Here is an 18,866-nt window from a genome sequence, read left to right on the forward strand (position 1 = left end):
GATTTTATTGCGTTCTGTACTAAATAAGTTTGGATTAAAGGTAAAGTTTATCTAGTCACGTGAGCAGATCCTTAGTTTTCATGAATATTTTTGGATGTTATTCTTTAACACAAATTAGCTAATCTTAGGCTTAGTTTAGTTATATTTAAACAAAAAGCACAACAACAAAAATGTATACGAAGATACGAAGGACAATTTATTTTTTTTAATTGATTTTAAATACTCTTTAATACTAAACCAAGTTTAACCAAAAAAAAGGTTATTCAACTTTTTATAAACCAAGATTTGACCCTTCCCCCAACCTTAATTTCAAAAAATGTTGTGCATCATCCATAATTTTAACCACCTAATAAATATCTCGCTATTCATATCGCCATAGTAATCGACAAATCTTTTTTCACTACCAGTCGCCTCCCATGAAGGTCCAATGGTCTTCTCACACTTTTTATTGAATTATCTTGCCAAGACTTTGTTGCATCGCCTTCAGAAAACATCCACCAGAGTAAACCCGATTTGAATTTAGATTGAACACCAACACGAGCTAACGAAAACCACAAACTTTTCATTTTTTACCATTCAAAAATGCAATCTTCCAAACTGATAGATCAGCATCACCCATACTGTTTGCTTAAGATTATGAGAAAATAAACGAACCACCCTGTACTTAAAAAAAGAAAATTGAATATTATTTTCATGACAAAGAGGAGTCCAGGGGAAAAAAGAGGGCCCATTTTTTTGCCAAATAACGCTAACAGTTATTTCGTATAATATATCGGCTATGGAATACTATTACCTATAAGAAATGGCTAGAAAGATGACAGTATAAGGATAAACACAACTTAAAATGTGGTCATTAAAAATGAAGGTATAGTCTGTTCATAGATATAAGAAAGTGATCAATTGCTTTTGAATGGGAGTATCCATGGGTGGTCATTAACATACAATGCAACAAGATTATTCCCTAAAGTTTCGGAATTTGAATTCAGGTAAAATTGTGGTCCGTAATAGAAAATAATTTTATACCTACCTGTGTTTAATATTCTTTAGTTTGATATACTACTTAGTTTAAGTTTATTAGTAATCATTCTTATTTCGCGTATAATACAGCTTGTGTTGAATCGTGTGCGAATTATGCAAAATATGTGCGAGTCTAGTGTATCTCGGGAGATGCTCCCGCACAAATGTAGAAAACACTATTCTATTGAGACTAAGGAAGTTATAAACAATGTTTATTTGACTCTCATTGAACGTGGTGCCAGCAAGAAAGCATCTTTAGAAGAAATGGCCACATTGACGAGAATTCCAACATCAACTGTGTGGAGAATTGTGAATAATCCCATTTCAGCGAGGAAAAAAAGAAGCGATGCTGACATTTTCTCGAGTGTAGATGAAAGTGATCAAGATATAATACGGCGTAAAATTTACCAGTTATGCAAGGAACAAAGCGTGCCTACATTAGATATCTTAATTAGGAGGCTTGAAAGAACCGGTGTTAAATGTCGCAGAACTACCTTATGGAAGTGTATTCAATACATGAGATTTAGATTTTAAAAAAATTGGGTTGGTTGACTCAACTGATAAGTGTAAAACAAACGCGCCATCAAAAAGAGGTAAAAGAATAACTATTTTGCATGCTGGCTCTAAAGATGGTTAGATTCCAAATGGACTTTCTGTGTCTGTGAAAAATATTAAAGATTCTTCTCTGGATTACCATGAAGATACCACCGCTCATTTATTTGAAAGTTGGTTTAAAAACAAACTAGTTCCAAACATTCCTCCTAATAGCGTCATTGTAATGGACAATGCAAGTTATCACAGTAGACAGTTGACTAAAACCCCTTCCTCATGTGACACAAAAGCAACAATCCCAAGCTACATGTATAATAACGACATTTATTTTCACATCACATCATCCTGTTCGTGGACATTCGCATCTAGAATGCGATAGAAATATGGGTTTAGTGAAACAGAAGACGTACGTTGAACTGCCTCAAGAATGGAATGTAGTGTTAAGGGATTCCCGAGCAAAAAAGCGAAAATCACCCTCGTATGATAAAACAATAAAGAAAGACTTTTGCTACCTGAAGAGTGCTTTTTGCTCCCAACTTTAGCTTATGATGGGCAATACCTGTATCTAAAGCTAAATTGCAAGACCTACGGTATCTAAAACGATTCTGTTCTCAAAAACCGCTGCATTTTTCACAACAATACCACATTGATAAGATTACAATAATCGATTATGGACCTTCATCTTTATTGCCAAGTTTTTTTTTGTATTGGAATTTATATATTCTATTTGTATATTCTGTCAAAAAGTATTTTAGTTCAAGTTAGCAATAATTATATTCCAAAATCCTAATTTTATTTACCATGTTCTAGAGTAGTTTTTTGCACCTTCATCTTTTTTCTCCTGTACTCTTCAAATTATATGTAGAAATGGTTTCAACTTTCCACAGTCCTCTATTATTCAGCTTTATGGGAATATGCAACCAATTATAGACTTGCTTATTGTTGTTTGCATGCATACTATTGTACTCAGAGATCTAATCATTTTTACACAAAATTTACCAGCATGGAAACGGCAGTTTCCGATTTGAATTGTATAATTTTTTTCATTAAAGTTTGATATTTGAGAAAAAAACCGTTCTCGCAGAGAGCCGTTTATTGACATTTTGAATGCTGCAACTTTAACGTAGTTGTCAAATGAATTTTGTAACTTCAGAGATCGGATCACCATGTACTTTGAAGTCGTGGTATAAGGAAAGAGTTTTAATTTTCTATTACTCGGCATTATAAAACTGGCGTATGCAACCAATTATCCGCTCGCGTATACTTGGTTGCATAAATATTAATATGGAAACAGTAGTTAATGTATTTCGTATTCGTTCTTAATTGTGAGTTTAGTTTCATTTTTTTTAGTTAGTTAGTTAAACTCTAGTGCCAGACATAAAATTGTTTTGTAAAGAAAACCAGCCCTCGCAACTGACAAACCGCAGAACGGGATGTTTCCCCACCGCAATTCAAGCTGTTCGCCTTCGCTTTCTTTTTTCGAAAGGGCTAAACAAAAACTCGTAAAGTTTCCGCTCCTTTCATGTCGATGTTTCGGTGCGGCGCGGTGACATGAAAGAGACGTCAAAAGATGGCTGGAATTGAGATTAGAGCCTGCTGTTATTATTTTTTGCATCGGATCTTTCCTCGGCAGTCAGGTCATCAATGTAGGCGTTTAGATAGATTGCTTGAGTAGTTTCTGGGTTGAGGATTTTCAATAATATCAAAATTCTTTAATTTTTTTATATTTTATGCGACGTTTCGACCACAATATGGATCTATCTCTGAATATTGTAATATATATTTGATTCATATTTTTCGTGTCGGTTTTTGTTGATTCTAACTTGCTAAGGTTTCGCCAATCATCCTGCTGACGTCTTCAGAGCTTGACTGAAACTGGTAGAAGAATTGATTACATGCAAAAATTGTAGTTTTATCGAACAAAATTTTATGTCCGGCTTCGTGATTGTGTTCAGCAACTGCCGATGAGTTTATTTGTCGTAGTCTTAAGGTTCTTTCATGTTCTTTGAGCCTAGTTGATATTTTTCGTCCGGTCTCTCCAATATATTCATTCGCTGCCGCATATGCATGGAATGCCGTAAACTCCTGGCATCTCAAATGGAATTTTGCCTTTGACGGATCGAAGATGTTGAGAGATTTTTGGACAAGTGGTAAATCTGGTTTTGACTTTATATTTATATATACAATGTCGGATTTTAGAGATTTTAGTGCAAGGCGTTCAGGCTTCGCAAAATTATAATTAAGAGTTAAATCGAATTTCATTAGCTGTTTGTTTAGGATAGACTCGACATTTCAAATGATTTCCTCTTTTTAAGTAATGCGTGGGGCAAGGACAAAGTTGGGACCTTTTGAATGAACTGATTTTTCCGTTTCCGAAAGTTGGTGCGATGATACATGCAGTGTTTGGTAGTTAGGAGAGTTTCATGGTTTCACTAGGATTGACGTTAGTTTTTCAAATTTCTGAATATGATTTTGGGTAGGAGAGAAACGAAAATTTAAAGCCTTGTCATGAATCTTGTTTGAAAGGCTAAGACAAATAAACTTACTAGCAGTTGTCGAACACAATCACTCGATAAAAATTTAATCCAAAAATCCGAGAGTCTATAGAAATCCATAAAAAGGTCTTTACCTGTCATCAATGTGGGAATCAGTCATCCGTCTATAAGCAGCTTCGACTCAACAAAAACCGACGCAAGAGGAAGCCAGAAGTTTTGTAAAAAGTATTACAGTTCCCTGTGGAAGTTTCTTTGAAATTTTTTTTATGTGTGTCGCATTTAAGATGAGGATGTTTGGCTATCTAAAGTAATACAGGCTTGAAGTTTTGGACGGTCATACAAGTTGATGGTTCACATTTCTTAAAATACTAAACTAAAATTTAAGTTTTGAACCCAGCTGACTGCGACTAGTATTATTATTATTTTTTTTTTCATAACACAAAATCATTAAAAGTTGATATTTCTTCATTCATCGGTAAAATAAATATTCCTAAAACAAAGTAATAATTATTTTATTTTAAGAAACCAATACATTTCAGTAGATACCTGAAAAATGAAGAAAATGAGGTAAACAATAATTTTCATAGCACAAAATGACAATTTATCAAATGTCTGTCTGGATACTCGCCTTATTATGGCACAAACTTCGTCCTGATCTGTGAACCTCGTTTTATAAACATTATTTTTTATCACTTCCCAAAAATGCAAAGCGGGTGGTGTTTTATCAGGTTAGGTCAGCGTTCAAAATTGTGACGTTGGAAATTAGAAGTTTTTCTTCTACCTTCTCAAAAATTATTTTTTCAATTATTTAAAATGATGAGGCACACAAGAATTCTTAAATACTAGCAATTTTTTTTGCAAATCCGAAGATAATTATTTTAATTTCTAAAACTTAAAAAATCGTTCAAAATGTTGGCCATTTTCTCTAAAGCGCAACCTACAAACAATTTTAACATTTCGAAAACTTTCAGATTAACAAGCAAACAATTTACTCAACTATTTAAATGTCGTCACAAACAAAATCTTAAGCGCTTAAATCAGGAGATCTCGCAGGCCATGGGAATTGAGTTAACGACAAAGATACAATTAAGCATTTAATTTCCATTAGAATTATATCCATTAACTTTATTTTTTGACGTTTCTTCGGTTTATGTTTCGTAGTTTCACTCGTTTCCGAAAAAAATTGTTTTTAACAAACTCCCATGTAATCTTAATATTGTAATTATTTTATTAAAAAAGTAAGTCGTTAATTTTGTTTTCATTTTTCATGATCAGGTGACCTGGTAAATAGTATTTATGATGGTCACAGCCTCCTAGACACAATTTTCAAAAATTAAATAAAAACCAAAAAAACCACAAAAAAAGAGAAAACCCGTCCTATGCTACGTAGAATGATCTGAATCCAAAAATGCAAAAAATAGGTTGCGCCATCTATAATTTGAAAGTTACTGACGTTAGAAATTCAGCCAATATTAACTCTTCCAACCGTTTAAAAGTTATAAAGTGTACCCACTTTCTTGTGTCACCCGGTATAATTTGGTTTTCTTATTATTTGGCTAGCGGTTAGGACGAATGGTCCCCAGCTATGTCAGTTTTTAAAAAAATCTGCCACGTTTGCGTAAAAAGCCGAATATCTAAATCGTTTAAAGAACTTTCATGCATTTTGTGGCACGGCTCAAATGAATCTCCGGGTCTGCACTTCAAAATTCACGCGGCATCTGCTCTGCTCCAGTTATCGATCGAAGCCAAACGCTATGATATCGCTAACACGTGACGCGAGGATATTCCGTCCTTGCGATGTGAAGGTCTAGTTCTTCGGGCAAGATTTTAACCCATATTATCCCAAGCATTAAAAAAATGCTTTTTTGCTCTGAAATTATTTATTTTGTTGCACTCAAGAATACATTACATCTGTCAAAAAAAAAAAAAAACTCGAAACATACAAAAAGAAATACTGGTGCGTAAACGAAACACATTAAATAATGTTTTGAGGCACATAAGATGCAACATGTAATTTATAAATAAATATACAAAAGAAAGTTCAAAAACAACTAAAAGTAGATTGTTTTCCAGATGGAACCCGATTTGATACAAAAAAAAAAAACGCATAATATTTTATGGTGCGTGAGCGCACCGCTGCTAACACCCGGTTTCATTTTTGGTGATATTTTACAAAGCGTGAAGTATGTACAAGGTTATTCATTATATTTTGAAACCCAGCTACAGGGTTAATTTTGGAAAATAGAAAAAAAAGTGTAAATATATGCTCTATTATCTTGTGTAAATGTCAGAAAAAAACAATTAAAATGGCAGCAACATCATTTTTTAAAAATGGAATGCCCGATATATTATTAGCTGAAATCGTGGATCTTTTTCTTTTGTTCCTGATTTTTGAGAGAAAACTCTGATTTTATTACCTCGTATATTAATAGGAAATTGAAAGGAAATATTGTATAGAAAATAATGGAGTTTATGTGGAAAATGTTTAGCGTTAATTATAACGTATAATATAATTTTATTATTTGGCGATTTTCTTCCTCAGTATAACCCATTTGAAATATCTCAAGTTATTTAACTCACTCTGCTTATCTTTATTTTTGATTAGTTGTCAAAAGTAAACCATTGTTAAAACAATTGCAAACTTAGATAATATGGTTGCTATCAACGTAGACTTGACCATTTTTAAACAAAATGGCTATTGTCCAGAACCCGAATGATAATTATTTTTAAACGGAAATTTCTCAAAAGCACCTGAAAAAAATATACTGGGAATTTCTTAAAAAAAAAATAGCAAAAGTCTTCAAACTTTTGTATTTATACTTTTTTTTCTATATTTCAAAATTAACCCTGTAGGTGGGTAATGAATAATGAATGAATGAATAAAAGCAGTAGAAAATCGTTATTTTAAACAGAAACAATCGATGTAGTTCGCACTTGATTTAACTCCTTAGTTTTTATATTTGACGTCTTGAAAATTATTCAAACATTTACGAAAAAAAAAATATAGGCATCCCAAAATAAGTCGAGAAACCCTCGCAAGTACAAACACGAAACTGTCGATTGTCATCGAAATACATATTTCGATAAACCGAACATTTAAATATCGAGGACGGAAAATTACCTCTTTTCTTTTCAACCTTGGCCCTTAAAGCAATTTCGAAGTAATATTTCAAGTATTTCCATAGTCACGTAACACAAAACTCGTGGAAGTTTCACCGCACAAACAGTCAACTTCATCGCTAATAAAATTTTCATTCTAGTGTATTCGAAAAGTAAGTAAGACTTTCGGAATTTTTTTTTGTTTGACATACGTTCACCGTTTCGACCAGTTTGCACTTTCACTTTTTTTTTTGTGAGACAAAGCGCAAAAAATTTAATTCAGGGCACATGACCAAACATGAATATGGTGCAAAGTTTTATTCAAGTTATTCACTATAGTTTGGGCATCGATCCCAGTACTCAGCAAGGCGGTATAGTCCGCAAACTGTAAAATGTTATGTTCTCAGCAATTGTTTCCTTAATTGAGAAAGCGGGGAACCTCGAGGTAGACGGATCTGAAACTTGTATCATCCTGTTCGTGAGGAAATCTTTAATACGCATAAGCTATTCCAATTTTGGCCAGCATCGATGTCAATAAGTCAACATTTATATTATCGTCGGCATTGAAGATGTCGTTGCCGCTAGCTGGTGAATCTACTTTGAGCAAAAAAAAAAAATGTTTATAAGTGTTAAGCTGTTCCAAGGTGGCCGAGCACGTCAGCACGTCATTGAGCGATGAAAGCGTTGAAGAAGTGAAAAATAGTCGAATCAGTATCAGAGTAGTGGCCGAAGAAGTCGGCTCGTGGCGTGCAATTTATTCCGAAGCTTTGGCACCAAAAGTTTGATCAAAAGGAGCGTCGAAGGTGCATCGCTCAATTGACGTTGTTAAAGGACGCCAAGGGAGGTGTAGGTGTTGAAAATACCATGAAAACCTCTTAGTGTTTCATTAGTTTGCTTCATTTCGTATCTAATTCTATATGTTAAATCATCCAAATATCCACAGAAGAAAAAATAGTTGGAGTATCTGGAAACTTTGCAGCTGATTTGTATTTAGGAAAGAGACTGTGAGAGTAGGAATGAAGAAATTTTGAAAAGGTTCGATAATTTTGTTATTTATAATCTCTGAACAAACATTTATTTATGTGGATCTTGGATATGATTTTCTCTGTCTCATTGTTCTAACTAACTAACTAACTAGCTTAAAGCCATAGAGGCCCCTCGAATTTGGACCACCCTGTACAATTGAATTATCTGCTTGGAGCTACTTTAGAGATCCGGACGAAAGCACCTCTGTCAATGCATTCGCAGTATGCTTTCACAATACTCAATACATAAAAACGCTTGGTAAAGTTGATGTTCGTTAGTTTATTAAAACTGAGATAGTCAATGCGTCGCAACTAATAACATAAAGTTAGCAACCTATAGCTGAAAATGATAACAATTATAGCAATTAAGTATCGTAAAAATGGTTATGGATGTGAACCGTGTTAGCTTTAATTAGGATAATTTGTCCGTTATAACTGCGTTCGTTTTGTTCCTCTTTTTCCGACTCTCCGTGCTGCTCCTCGTGCTGCTTGCTTTCCGCTTCTGCCTGCGAGGTCGACGTTGATTGTTTGCCGTTATTCCGTATTTTGGATATCGATTGCTTGTCGTCTTTACATGGCGACGTTTTTTTCCTATCTTCCGTCATTCTCTCGTCGCTTTTGACTTTACTTGTCGAAGATGCCGCCGCCATATCGTCGATGAACACCGTAGCAATTTCCGGCTGTTCCATGATCGTGTCCAAATGTTCTTGGCCTTCGTCCGTTCCGGAAGGCTCCGCGAGTGCGATCGGTACGGTCATGTTTTGAGTGTCGTTTAAGGCTTTCAGTTTGTGACACAGTGGTCCGGGTTTTACGAAACGCGATTTATCGGCAATCGCGCATTTATTTCTTCTGTTCGACGCTTTGGCCAAAGTCGAATGACCTTTCGCGTTATTCGCTAACGGTTGGGCAAAACCCTTGTAGTTCCGGGGTGCTCTCGATATGACAGGTTCCGGTTCTCTGAAGATGAAGGTGAGCTGCGAATTTGTTACGCTCCCCGGAATCTTGCTGGTCCGTTTCAGCACTACGATGGGGATCAAGGACTCGGTTTGCGTGGAAATGTTTCGACACGTTGTGTATTTTCTGCGGACCATGTTCCGACAGCTGACATACGACTTTTTTGGCATTGTCAGGGAGACTCGAGTTCCGTGAACACAACGGCAACGAGTAAAGTGCGACTCAAAGTATGTCGTCGTCGATTTTGACAGGCCATCCTAAAATAAGCGATGTAACTGAGTAAACCCAACAAAACCGTAAAGTAAAGTAAAGAAAATTTAAGTAAATAATCGTATAATACATTTAAAGAAATAATGAAAATATTTTAAAAACGCATGCCACTCTTGAGTGGCGACATCTACTTCGCAGTGGCTACTCTAATTGAACCACAAATGACGTCAACACTTGAGCCGCTTTTAAAATTCTTCGATAATCTAATTTCGCTTTATTTCGACAAAGAACTTGTCATACCTGTAAGGAAATAGATTAAATCAATAAGACTCTTCTTTCTCTATATCTTGCAATTGCTGCCATCTTGTCTCCGTCCGAGTTCGATACCCTTTCAAACATGATTCATGACAAAGCTTTAAATCTTCGTTTTCCTTCTACCGAAAATTACATTCAGAAATTTCAAAAAAAAAAACGTCAACACTAGTGAAACCAACAAACTCTTCTCAACTACCAAACACTGCGATAAATGTATCATCCACCAACTTTCGGAAAAATCAGTTCTTTCAAAATGTTTCAACTTTGTCCTTGCCCCACGTATTACACCAGAAAGGGAAATCATTTCAAATAGCGAGTCTATCCTAAACAAACTGCCATCTCAAACAGCTAATGAAATTCGATTTGAAACCGCAAAAATGCTTAAAAAATCAAAACATTCTAACTCTAATATTGAAAAGCCTGAACGCATCGCCCTAAAATCTCTAAAATCTAATCCCGACATCGTAATCCTAAACGCAGGTAAAGGAAATGCTGAACACAAATGAATATCAGGAAAAGTTTTAAGATATTCTTATAGACGGATCACATCAACTTTAAAAAGTTCCTACGTCATCTATGGAATGCAATCTAAAATCTATTATTAAGGCTTCTTTTCTATCAGATCCGTGAAAAACCCTGTTACCTCTCATGACTTCGTCTCTACGGACTCCCACACATTAACAACCAAACCCCTTCGACCTATTGTCAGCACCATTGGTTCTCCAACATTTTCTCTAGCAAAATATCTAGCTTCCCTATTAAAACCCCTTATAGGGAAAACTGATAGTTTCGTACTTAATTCCTTTCACTTCATTGAACAATTAAAAGCATTACATTGTCACTGAATTGAAAAATGCTTCTCTGGAAAATATTTTTCTTATAACGATCAAATTTTTGAACAAACGTCGGGAACATCTATGGCTATCACCAGTCAACACGATTATATTTATGGAAACCTTTGACAAGAAAGCTCTTGACTCCTCCCATCTAAAACCAAAATTATGGAAATGCTACCTCGATGATACTTTTGTTATTTGACCTTATGGCGTTTTCTTAGACACTATACTCCCTAACATATGTTTTACCATTCAATTATAAACTAATAATAAAATCCCATTCTTAGATATTCTTATCAATAGAAAATCGGACCTAATATTTGGGCATTGTATTTACGTTTCTACATTAAAGATATTAAACGTCCCATCATAAAATGCACTTTACTACAACCTTCCAATATTAATGAGGCCGAAAGCAATCCCACACTTGCCACTGTTGTCCTTCCCTACCATCAAAACATCACTCACCACATATCAAAAGATCCGTCAAAGACAAAATTCCATTGAAGAGACACGACGAAGAATTTCAACTAGGCTCAAAGAACAAGAAGAAGCCTAGTACTAAGACAAATTAGCTCTTTGCTTTTTACCAATAGTTGAATCAGTCATCCAAGACGATGTTTATGCCTATATGTATGCAATATATAAACAGGAAAAGTCTGTTCATAGATATAAGAAAGTGACTAACGAATTAAGGAAAGACCCGGGCAAGCTGTAAGAATGAAATATGGCCGAACAGGTCCGTGCTTTGCTTAGAATTTAATTATTTGGGGTTTTGTTAGGAAAGATACTGAACAATATTTATTTATTTATGTACGAATTTATGTTTAAATCTAAAATAAAATTACAAATTATTTTTATTACCTACTTAAATTACTTAAAATTATTCAAATAATATATCAGTATCAGTATTGTTATCATCGCCTGTTCTAATTATTATTTGTTCTATATTATTTGTAATATGGATACACGATTGTTCTGCTTTTTCTATGTGTTTAACAGAATTTGCCCAACTTTGTGGAGGGATGTTAAAAACTTCGGTTTCTCTAAGTTAACACGGGGAAAAACATTGTTACGACCAATGGCAGATTTCAGCCGGTGCCAAACATGTTCAGTGGGATTAAATATACAGTGGAAAAGTGGAAGCCTTACCCACCCTCAGGAACTTATCTTAACTTTGTGGAGGGATGTTAAAAACTTCAGTTTCTCTAAGTTTGAGGACGTTTGAGTTAACATGGGGAAAAACATTGTTACTACGAATAGCAGATTTCAGTTGGTGCCAAACACTTATGCCCTAGATTTTTTGCATAATCATCACAGACGTATTCCTTTTGTAGATTCAAGCTTTGTAGAACTTCAATGAAATGCTTTTTGGTATAATCTTCGTGAAAATAAATGTCGTTATTATACATGTAGTTTTGAATTGTTGCTTTTGTGTCACACGAGGAAGGGGTTTTAGTCAACTGTCTACTGTGATAACTTGCATTGTCCATTACAATGACGCTATTAGGAGGAATGTTTGGAACTAGTTTTTTTTTAAATCAACTTTCAAATAAATCAACGGTGGTGTCTTCATTGTAATCCAGAGAAGAATGTTTAATATTTTTCGCAAACAGAGAAAGTCCATTTGGAATCCAACCATCTTTAGAGCCAGCATGCAGAATAGTTATTCTTTTTCCTCTTTTTGATGGCGCGTTTGCTTTACACTTATCATTTGAGTCAACCCAACCCTTTTCCGGGGTATCATAAGTGTCGAACCAGGTTTCATCCAAGTAAATAATTGGCCTTTGTTGTTCTCTGTAAATCCTATTTTTTTCTAGATATTCCAGTCGCCATTTCCGAATTCTAAAACATTCCATTAAAACTTGCCTTTTGTCAATTTCTTTAAATCTAAAACTCATGTGTTGAATACACTTCCATAAGGTAGTTCTGCCACATTTAACACCGGTTTTATCTTTTTCAAGCCTCCTAATTAAGATATCTAATGTATTCACGCTTTGTTCCTCGTATAACTGGTAAATTTTACGCCGTATTATATCTTGATCACTTTCATCTACACTTCTTTTCCTCGCTGAAATGGGATTATTCACAATTTTCCATACAGTTGATTGACACCAGATTAGTTAAACCCCTAAATACTGCGTCAAAATCGAAGACGACATACTTTGAGACGCACTTTACTCGTTGCCGTTGTGTTCACGGAACTCAAGTCTCCCTGACAATGCCAAAAAAGTCGTATGTCAGCTGTCGGAACATGGTCCGCAGAAAATACACAACGTGTCGAAACATTTCCACGCAAACCGAGTCCTTGATCCCCATCGTAGTGCTGAAACGGACCAGCAAGATTCCGGGGAGCTTAACAAATTCGCAGGTTACCTTGACCTTCAGAAACCAATCGACGATCAACGTGCAACCGGAACCTGTCATATCGAGAGCACCCCGAAACTACAAGTGTTTTGCCAAGCCGTTAGCGAATAACGTGAAAGCCAATTCGACTTTAGCCAAAGCGATGAACAAAAGAGGCAAATGCACGATTGCCGATAAATCGCGTTTCGTAAAACCCGGACCGCTGTGTCACAAACTGAAAGTCTTAAACGACCCTCAAAACATGACCGTACCGATCGCACTCGCGGAGCCTTCCGGAACTGACGAAGGCCAAGAACATTTAGACAGGATCATGGAACAGCCGGAAATTGCTACGGCGTTCATCGACGATATGGCGGCAGCGTCTTCGACAAGTAAAGTGAAAAGCGACGAAAGAATGACGGAAGATCGGAAAAAAATGTTGCCAATTAGAGACGACAAGCAATCGATATCCAAAATACAGAATAACGGCAAACAATCAACGTCGATCTCGCAGGCACAAGCGGAAAGCAAGCAGCAAGAGGAGCAGCACGGAGAGTCGGAAAAAGAGGAACAAAACGAACGCAGTTATAACGGACGAATGGTCCTAATTAAAGCTAACACGGTTCACATCCATAACCATTTTTACGATACTTAATTGCTATAATTGTTATCATTTTCAGTGAGGGGTTGTTTTTGCTAAGTTTATGTTATTAGTGACAGCGCAATAAGTTTCTCAGTTTCAATAAACTAACCGCATTGGCTGTGTTTCCATGTAGATCTGCAGTGAATAGTGTGATTTTCACTTGAAAACATACTGCGGTTTGGCACTTTATTTAATAAATGCATACATGTGTTTCCCCTGCTTGTCACTCTTCGCCCAACACCACACCACACACCCAACAGGTGATTTAATTATGTAGCCTGTTTCAATCTTCTTCGTGTTTTTATTTATTCTTTCTTTCTGATTGAGTGTTGACGATTTGTGGCAGTGTTGAATAATCGTTTTTTTACGAGAATATTGCAATGTCGCTTCGAAATCATCGCTTGGTGCAAAGGTTGTGAGAAATGTGTATGAAACTGTAATCAGCAGAGGACCCATTCAACAAGAAGTCTTCTGTACGGACGCCCAAAGATCGACAAACCAGGATTACCCTTTCGACCTAACGTCAGCACCGTTGATTCTCCAACATTTTCTCTAGCAAAATATCTAGCTTTCTTATTAAAATCCCTAACAGGGAAAACTGACAGTTTCGTACTTAATTCCTTTCACTTCATTGAACAATTAAAAAGCATTACATTAGATACACAAGATATTCTAACAGACACAACATTTTCTAAAATTGAATTTCTGGAAAAAGGTTTCAACTTTAACTTACAGCACATTAATAAAGAATTAATAATTACATAATAACAACATTATTAAAGTTGAATTGAGGTGGCTTTTACTTCATGAAAATCCATTTATCAAAACAAATATGAACTAAAAGTTCAGATTTTCATGAAATTATATATTATGACATGAAAATTGTTTCAACAACACCGTGTCTTTATCAAATGTAATATTTACAAACTACCTGCTACTATATATACCGAAAAACGACCATAAAACCTTAATTAATGTTGTTGCGAGAATTTAGGTTCAATAAAGGAGATGTATTTAAATCTAATTGATCGTTAAGCAATACATTTGAATGTTTCATTTTGTTAATCTCTATGACTTCCAATAAATTTAATTTTCTACTTTTTGTGGCTGTATGTCAAATATCAAAATTGTCTTCAAAAATGTGTTTTTCTGTGTTTAAGTGTGTAGCATTTTATCTTATCATTAGAATCTAGACTATTGTTTTTAAACGCTCTTTTATGTTCGTTAATGCTTTTTTTGAAGAATCTGCCTGTTTGTCCAATATAAATTTTAGGACAAGATCCACATTCCAATCTGTAGACACCTGATTTTTGGGATTTTGGACATTTCGATTTATTGTTATTTAAATATTTTCCTGTTGTGTTGTTAGTTCTGAAAGCTGTTTTTAAACCACATTTTGCTAAATGTTTTGAAACTTTTTCACTTAGTTCTCCTATGTATGTGATTGTCTTAAATTGTTCGTGTTCTTTATTTGGTTTCGGATAAATAAAGTTTACTGTTGTCTGTATTTGTTTTTTATTTATAATTTTATCTCTAATCCATAAAAATTGTTATGGGAAACCCACTTAGTCTTTTGTTAGCCGAGATTTTTATGGATAATTTGGAAAATATCATACAAGAACATCCTTTAAATAAAAGTTTTATATGGTGGTATAGATACGTGGATGATGTCTTTGCTTGCTTTGTTGGACCGAACAGATAATTGAATCCTTTTTCAAATTACATTAACCCATTACATAATCGTAAAAAATTCACTATCGAGATTGAACAGGATAACTCTATTAATTTTTTAGCCTTTTACGAAAACGCAAAACAAATTAGATTTTTCAATATATCATAAATCTTCACACACGGACACAGTCATACATAACACCTCAAATCACCCTTATACACACAAAATGGCTGCATTTAACTCTTTTATACACAGACTTCTTAATACGCCACTCCCAACAGAAAATTACAACAAACAACTTAATATCATTAAACAAATAGCACTGAACAACGGCTACAATTCGTCCATTATAGATAAAATTATAAATAAAAAAAAATACAGACAACAGTAAACTCTATTTATCCGAAACCAAATACAGAACACGAACAATTTAAAACAATCACATACATAGGAGAACCTAGGGAAAAAGTTTCAAAACATTTATCAAAATGTGGTTTAAAAACAGCTTTCCGAACTAACAACACAATAGGAAAATATTTAAAAAACAATAAATCGAAATGTCCAAAATCCCAAAAATCAGGTGTCTACAGGTTGAAATGTGGATCTTGTCCTAAAATTTATATTGGACAAACAAATAGATCCTTCAAGAAACGCATTAACGAACATAAAAGAGCGTTTAAAAACAATATTCTAAATTCTAATTATGCTACACCCTTAAACACAGAAAAACACATTTTTGACGACAATTTTGATATATTACACACAGCCACAAAAGTAGAAAATTAAATTTATTGGAAGCCATGGAGATTAACAAAATGAGACATTCAAATGTATTGCTTAACGTTCAATTAGATTCAAATACCTCTCCTTTATTGAACTTAAATTCTCGCGACAACATTAATTAAGATTTTATGGTCATTTTTCTATATATATAGTAGCAGGTAGTTTGTAAATACACTTGATAAAGACACGGTGTTGTCCAAACAATTGTCATGTCATAATATAAAATTTCGTGAAAATCTGAACTTTTAGTTCTTATTTATTTTGAATTGTGAATATAATAAACTCTCAATTAATAGATTACAACAAACGCCAAGAAATTTCTCAAATATCACTAGTAAAATCTATCAAAAACAAAGCTTCTGAAAATAACATTATATGCAGTTCGAGACACTCGGCATCGCGGCGCTTCCACAGGGCTCGGCGCCCGGCGCGTTGTCATCAATAAATTCATTTTGTTTAAACTAATGACGGGCAGCGAAATTTTCTTCCGGAATCTTAAATAAAGCATGTGATCGATAAGAAAAAGATGTTTTTTACCAAGAAATCAGTTAAATTTTCATTTGTTAACTTAAAACTTAGTTAATAATACGAAATTAGACCAATAATTGACCATGGATGCCGAAAATTTCAAAAATTTATCTCTTACGGTTGATTTTTATTCCATTTTTTAATTAAAAGTGCTTAAAATTTACATTATAAAAAAAATGTTGTTAAAATCGAAATTTTAAAAAATCGTTTGGGGGGTCAATTTTCCATCATAAGTAATTATAAAAAATATATATAGATTAAATTTTTATAATCAAATGGTAAATGGGGGTCTACTTGACGTGATCTTACTCAATAAATCACAATTTGGCAATAGTTGTGATCCAGTTTCTTAAGGCATAAATTTAAGATTTTTCTTTTGCAATAATGAACAGTTTTGTTATATTTTTGTTAAGTTAAAATTATTCTGTTTTAAAGTAACTGGTGATGTTCAACTACAAGAAGGATTTTTTTTTCACAAAGCTTAATCATTAGGCTTGATATTAAAAAGGAACATAGAGTTTTATATACTTTTAAGATTCCTTTGACAAACTCAATCGTATTTTCTAAATATATACAAGATCGTCCAATAAAAAAAATAAGTTTGGATTATTTCTAGAAAATGTTATGTTACTTCTTCTACCGATAGACATTGCAGTGCAGTCTTATCGACTTAATGAAACAATCAATCTTATAATCCCCTTAACCAAATCCGCTCGAGTCTTTCAGTGAACACAATTCAGTATTCGTGGAGCGCACTGAAACCGATTGCTTTATGCAGGCCTATTAAATGCGATTACGCTTGTCACATAGGAATCTCAAGTGTTCCACTGAGCTCCGTATGAAATATGCAACGTACGAATATGTACGGGAAGCAAGTTTATGCGTGCACATCTCGTCGTTGTTCATAGCAAATTCAATAAAATTTAAAGGTCATGTTTTCAATTTATATTGACAGCTATGCGCGGTGCCTCCAACACATATAAAAAAGCATTTTTGGCATAAACGAACGGAAAGGTCCGAGGATATGGAGAAATGAACAAAAATTTACCAATAAAGTGCAGAGGAGAACCTATTATGCACATTGATAGTTAGTTTTGGTTAGTTGATAGAATGTTATACATATAATAAATACTTAGACAAGTTCGGCGAACACACCACATTAGGGGGTAAACTGTTCCAATAATCGAAAGTCCTGTTATTTAACAATGCAGGCGACGTGAAGTCCTGAATTGTTCCTTTCTTGGTCATGCGCAAACCTATAGATTTGATTGACATCCCCTCGCAGCCGGCGCCGACTTAATGTGGGCAGACTAAGTATTTTGAGACGGTCACCTTAAGGTGTATCTCTAAGTTGAAGTGGTCAGCCTGTAGAGGCTCGTTGCACTCTATCCAGGACATTACAGTCAATTACAAGCAATTACAAGCAAATTCCAGGATGGGACGAATGTAAGTGGCGAAAAGTCTCCAAGCGAAGTCTTTTTCAACAACAGTAACGTGCAGTTTGCTTTCCTTGCAATATTTGACACATGTACAGACCACGCAAGATCATTAATTACTGTCGCACCTAGGTCCATCTGAGAATCCACACTTAACAAAGTTTCCATTGATATAATAGTTCAAACCGGGAATGTTCTTCCCAACATTCAGCACAGAGCACTTTTGAGTAGCCAAGTTGGATAGGATTCAAGTTCTTTGCAATACGTCCGCATGTGATGAAGAATTTTCAAATAATTTACATACGGTATACACTACGAATAGCACTGGTCCCAGCACAGATCTCTGGGGAACACCACTGGGCACGTTCTATGGCAGCGAAAAAGCGTAACCAATTCGAACCGTCAACGACCGGTGGCTTAAAAATGCCGCTATCCACTCTAGCAGTTTACCCCCCACTCCGACCTTTTCAAGTTTGAATAACAAGCGTCGATGTGGCACTTTGTGGAAAGCTTTGCTGAAGCCGAGGTAAATAATATCCCCCGGATCACCTGAGTCAAAAGATGATGTCCAGTGATTCAAGCATGTCAATGTATTTGATATGACTGATCTGCCGGGAACAAAGCCATGCTGCGATATAGGTCTAATATGGCAGTCGATCAAAAACGGCAACAGCTGATTTACTATAAGGCGTTCGAGAACTTTACATGTAATACACACTAGGCTGATAGGGCGGTACTTTGAAACATCGAGCTTATCACCCTTTTTATAGATCGGTATTACATTTGTGTGTTTAGTCTATAAATATTTTGCAATTATGAGGATATCAGAGATTCTGGCAATCCAATATTCGCGAATATAATAAACTCTCAAGTAATAGGAAACAACAAACACAAAGAAATTTCTCAAATGTCACTAGTAAAAACTATCAAAAACAAAGCTTCTGAAAATAACATA

The 18,866-nt window shown here is 34.8% G+C and overlaps 1 protein-coding gene across 5 annotated transcripts in view; it reads left to right on the forward strand.

Moving 5' to 3' along the window:
- LOC132703922 (sodium/potassium/calcium exchanger Nckx30C-like) overlaps nucleotides 1-18,866 on the forward strand; it is a 141,668-nt gene that overhangs the window by 44,365 nt on the left and 78,437 nt on the right. The window lies entirely within an intron of this gene.

Source organism: Cylas formicarius, unplaced genomic scaffold (genome assembly GCF_029955315.1).
Source record: "Cylas formicarius isolate icCylForm1 unplaced genomic scaffold, icCylForm1.1 PGA_scaffold_10__41_contigs__length_53128322, whole genome shotgun sequence".
NCBI lineage: Eukaryota > Metazoa > Arthropoda > Insecta > Coleoptera > Brentidae > Cylas > Cylas formicarius.